Source organism: Oncorhynchus gorbuscha, linkage group LG19, assembly GCF_021184085.1.
Source record: "Oncorhynchus gorbuscha isolate QuinsamMale2020 ecotype Even-year linkage group LG19, OgorEven_v1.0, whole genome shotgun sequence".
Taxonomy (NCBI): Eukaryota; Metazoa; Chordata; class Actinopteri; order Salmoniformes; family Salmonidae; genus Oncorhynchus; species Oncorhynchus gorbuscha.
This window is the reverse complement of record NC_060191.1, coordinates 72,969,628-72,975,627: the sequence shown is the minus strand read 5'-3', so window position 1 is coordinate 72,975,627 and position 6,000 is coordinate 72,969,628.

Below are 6,000 nucleotides of genomic sequence, written 5' to 3'. Positions count from 1 at the left end.
GGTGCTGAGAGACATACACCAGAGAAGATAATAAAGGAGGGAGAGGTGTTGTAAGATATACTGGTGCTGAGAGACATACACCAGAGAACCAAACCCAGACTCCCCTACCTGGTTTACAGATGATAGACAAGTCAGATAATGATACTGTATAATGGAAGTCATATGGACTCAGACAATGAATATTATTATCCAAATATATATATAAAACAGTTTGGAGACACATTTTAACATTGTCTTCACACATACAGTACATCCACACACATACAGACAAACTATTTCCCTCTCGCTCACTCTCACGCACACACACGCACACACACACGCACACACACACGTGCACACGCCACACACATGGGCACCAAAATGCTGTAAAACTGGTAAAAACGCTAAGAATAACTGATTTGCGAACAGTTTGTGACACAGTAATTACGGTTGTAAATTCAGTAAATCATGTAAATGTCTTAGTGTGTTCCAAAGTGGATTAGTAATTAGCATACAACTTGACTGCATGGATTTATCAGGCCCCACAGTTATGTGGTCCTTCTGTAGCTCAGTTGGTAGAGCATGGCGCTTGTAACGCCAGGGTAGTGGGTTCGATCCCCGGGACCACCCATATGTAGAATGTATGCACACATGACTGTAAGTCGCTTTGGATAAAAGCGTCTGCTAAATGGCATATATTATTATTATATTATAACCCACAAGCCAATCGTGACCTTCTCTTGTGAAGCCCAGACGTAAGAGAGAGAGAACAAAGGCTGAACCTGGTCTTAACTTCCAATGCTCCACCCCCCTGCCCAACCCCCCTCCACGCCACTCCGCCAACCACCAGGATGCCCGGCATCAGAACATTCCAGGCATTCCCGTGATTGGCAGATAGCAGGTTGATTGACATGTCGGACCCCGCGAACACCGGGTACTGGTCAGTACAACACAACCACCTCCTAGCCTAACACATAACACACAGCTGTCTGTGCGGGTCGCTACAATATCTTCGGATAGAGGATTTTCTTTTTTTAAATTGCGCTTACATTTTGAAAATTGAATAATTCAATGGACTAGTGTGATATAACGAGAAGTATCTTTAAAAAAAATTCAAAAAGGACTTATATATTGGGACGTCTTTTTGGGCTGGACTTCAGCTAAACTACAATCAAATGAAGGTTAATTTTATTTGACCAAAGATGTAAGGATAAATCCATCTTGATATGTTTCTCAAAATTTAAATATATTTTTATGAGATAATGAATGATTGAACTCATTGGAAGTCTGACTTTAAATCTCCATTCACTTCCTATTTTGCCACGTGGCTGTTTTTAGAGGATTGTGGGTAATTCAACATGTTTGGACTTTATGATTTTACACCATGTTTTATGCATGTTTGAAGAAATAAAAATCTATTCCTATACGAGTATTTAGCAGCTTGTTTTATCCTGCGGCGTAATGGATCTTGAAGAACGGATATTAAAACCATCTGAGAAAATGATGTTCAACAACAAGATGAAACAAACCCATACCCACAGTTCCAGCTTTCAACAGTTGCTGCAAATACAGTACCTTGCGACGTTTGCTGTCAAGTCTGTAGTTACTGCTAGTGGATCGAGCACTTGCTCAGCAATACCTGTCAAAAATGGGTTAAACTGACAAATAATCAGATACAGAAGTCAATGTTTAAACATTAAAATACTTCAGAGGAAGTGATGTAATTCTGCACCAGACAGGACTTAAAACACCACAATAGTTTTAATTATGAAGCTTTGGAGAGGAAATGACACCAAAAGAGGTTTCTAATTCTACACTAAACAGAACTCGAAACACGGAAATAGTTTTTTCAACCTTTTCTGTTAGTGCGTCCAGTCCCCTGGCAAGGTGTTACACAACATTTGATTAAGTGGTGTTACAACACACCATGTTATGTTTCAAAACATCTCTGGAAGATGTGTTTACATTCTTCAGCGAAGATAAAGAGCGACAGCCTTTAAAAAGTAACAAGTACCCTTGAAAATGGGCCAATGTGGAATCGATGAGTCAGAAACATTCTAGTGGCAAAACTTGACCACAAAGTGCGAACAGGAATATTTTAATCATAAAGCCAGTCTGGTTTCGAATGGAGTTTGGAACATTCATGCATCACAATGGGTTATAATGAAGGTTGGGTTTTGATTGGATGATGCCCACTATCATGAGCTGAAGTGCTGTGGTGATTGCTCTCTATCCAATAGCACAGACACAGCTACAGACCTAAAGTGGTCCTAAAATTCAAAATCAAATAGCGAAATGATCCACGGTGTGACCATCTTAAAAAATGCCATATGTCACCGTAGCAACCCCCCCTCCCCACAGGGATTGATCAGGAAACAAACACCCGAGACTGAAATCTCATTTCATCTAATGATGAGTAAATAGGAACGGTAGCAAACACATGGAAACCAAATGATTGACTCCGTTCCATTTATTCCATGTCAGCCATTACACAGAGCCCATCCTCCTATAGCTCCTTCCACCAGCCTCCACTGTATTACATTCACATTTACAAGAGTACATGGGATCAGAACACACATCTGCAATTCAGGCACATGTCACGGCATCATAATTCATATACAAATATCATGGTATTATCCTACATTGCCAGATGACATGTTAACCAAGTATTTGTCTAAATATCTACAGTAAACTTACCTCTATCCTCCTGACTGGTGCTTCTTTATTTAAAGATATTAAATATGCTTCTCAGCGTCTCTGCTAAAATCTGGGTAAAAATTGAACAGAATGTGTCTTATTCAGTACATTTAATAACTTATTTAATTTTCTAAAGTCTGGCAAACTTTCCAGCAGGTAAAATACAAGAATTTCGTATTTTTTTTCTCCAAACTTTTTTTTACCTAAATCGAAAATGTTGATAAATGTTTTTATTATTATTTTTTAATTTATATTGAATTCACGTTAGTTGACAACTCACCAAATGTAAATCAGAACTAGACGTTAAACTGAAGTCTGTGGTCAGTTGGTATCTAGCTGAATAGCTGATGCCAACTATATAAAATTGCTAGGTGGCTAGTATTACAGAGAAACAGCAAAACATTTTTTTTGTTGGTGTAATTTTATTTATCAAGAAATAATCAATAAGCTACATAGCTTGAGCAAAATAATTTACAACTTATATGTGACTATAGAGCAACTCCACTTAGTAGAACTACTCCTAGTCCGAGTTTAGTGACAACACTCTCCCAAGCCGAGCTTCGTCTCCACACCAGTGTTAGGTGTTAACCCGAGGTTGTGTATAGAAATGAAAGATGTCGCCTGCAGACCACTGGACCCCTGAGTGCTGCAGCACAAGAGCAAAGACATACTGAGGATGTGCTACCCAAAAATGGTGTATATATAAACCCTGGAATGTTGACGCTATGTAGGGACCAATTAATTATTTCCTTTACACGGATCAGTTGTCCTGGTCCCTTTGCAGAAAAACAGCCCCAAAGCCTGATGTTTCCACCCCCATGCTTCACAGTAGGTATCGTGTTCTTTGGATGCAACTCAGCATTCTTCGTCCTCCAAACACGCCGAGTTGAGTTTTTACCAAAAAGTTATATTTTGGTTTCATCTGACCATATGACATTCTCCCAATCTTCTTCTGGATCATCCAAATGCTCTCTAGCAAACTTCAGACGGGCCTGAACATGTACTGGCTTAAGCAGGGGGACACGTCTGGCACTGCAGGATTTGAGTCCCTGGCGGCAGGGGGACTCGCCTTGAAGATGCTTCTGTCTTCCTTTTACACTCAATGTCTATGTCTTTATACATGAAAGACTTGTGGTCTTCATTACCTGATACTCATCCGTACACCAACATCCTGGAACTTCCGGTTGCTGTACGTCGCCACGTCGAAGACGTTTGCTTTAAAACGCAATGACAGAGATTTAAACACCTTGAGCTATGAACACACATGTCAAACGAAAGGAATGCCCTTTCAATCATTCCCTCTATGTATGACATGTGGAAAGACCACTATAATAAAACACTTTTTAAATGTATTTTATTTAACCTTTATTTAACCAGGTAGGCTAGTTGAGAACACCTTTATTTAACCAGGTAGGCTAGTTGAGAACACCTTTATTTAACCAGGTAGGCTAGTTGAGAACACCTTTATTTAACCAGGTCGGCCAGTTGAGAACACCTTTATTTAACCAGGTCGGCCAGTTGAGAACCCCTTTATTTAACCAGGTCGGCCAGTTGAGAACACCTTTATTTAACCAGGTCGGCCAGTTGAGAACACCTTTATTTAACCAGGTCGGCCAGTTGAGAACACCTTTATTTAACCAGGTCGGCCAGTTGAGAACACCTTTATTTAACCAGGTCGGCCAGTTGAGAACACCTTTATTTAACCAGGTCGGCCAGTTGAGAACACCTTTATTTAACCAGGTCGGCCAGTTGAGAACACCTTTATTTAACCAGGTCGGCTAGTTGAGAACACCTTTATTTAACCAGGTACGCTAGTTGAGAACACCTTTATTTAACCAGGTCGGCTAGTTGAGAACAAGTTCTCATTTGCAACTGCGACCTGGCCAAGATAAAGCGTAGCAATTCGACACAAACAACAACAACAACAGAGTTACACATGGAGTAAACAAAGCATACATATAATGAAGCACACAAAAAAATAAAAGTATCCCTGTATGCACCTGGAATTAGACAACATAACATAACATGTGTGAACCACCGTTCCAAATAGAAAGAAATGTACAAACAGAAGCATAAAGGGAATCACATCTCCAACCTGCTGGTGCTACAGGAGGACGGTATTTATAGCAGCTCCAGTATGCAGCAATAGAAGTTCAAGTAATGCTACTGTAGTGATGGAGGGAGAGGAGTGGGACCAGGGCTGCTTGCCCTGGACCAATGTAGTTTAAAGCACACTTGACAAAAGATATATCGCCAGTATCGTTGTTCACAACTATCCTGTTATTTCTGAGCCATAAAAGTCCAGACATCAAGGTAGATGTCAAACAAGCCTACAGGGATGCTACAGCGGGGTTCCTACTGTATGGGTCTCTGACATACATCCCAGTGTCTCCATCCTGCCTTTGAACAATAAATAGGTAGCTGGGTTAGCACACAAGTTAACTAACATTGTACTGTTAACTAGCAGGCATGAAATAGATAGCAACGTTCGTTTCCGTAACATAACGATGACGGCATGCATCTATATCACAAGTTCCTGGGCTGACAGTTGGCATGAGTCAGAAAAGGGCCACGTCTTCACTATGACATGAGTAACAAATTAGGTACAACATCCTCTTGGCTAAAGTTAGTCAGTATAAAAGACAGCTAACCAGCTAACTTAGCTAGCTAAAATACAATAGTATGGGAAGCTTATAGCACAACATGCTAGCGGACTTTCAGAAGACAAATATACATCCATAAACGTTATACTGTACTAGTTGTAAACCGTGATGGAATGTATAAATACATATCTAGAATCTGGAAATAATATAGATTGGTAATGTTAGAGAAGAAACTCCTCTTTCAATGTTTTTCCCATCTTAAGTTTACTTGAAGGAATCAAATCAGTGGGCTTCTATATAAACATTAGTTTTTCTAAATATATTAAGCTTTACGAAAAGCTTTATGGCTTTTGGAACAGAGAAAATCAACTATACCATTTTCCTACTTTGAAAAAACAACTTCACAGAAGTCATTTGCATTTTCTGCAAACACAACAGGTGAAAAAACAAAGAGTAAACAAATGCTTGATTTCAAAACGTGTGAAAATAAGAAAGACAGGCACTTTATTAACCTGTTTATGGCAGAAAAGACACGCTGAAAAATCACGTGTAAAAATTTACACCAAGCGATTAGAAGTTTTGACTGTTGGACTTTATTTAAGACGCATGAAACTGTGCCGCCGTTCTGAACGCATGCGTAGTAAGGGACACATTTCCTGCGTCTGAACTGACCACGCTGTCGCCCCTCCCACCTCCGTATCCGGGACTTTGACTTGGTTTG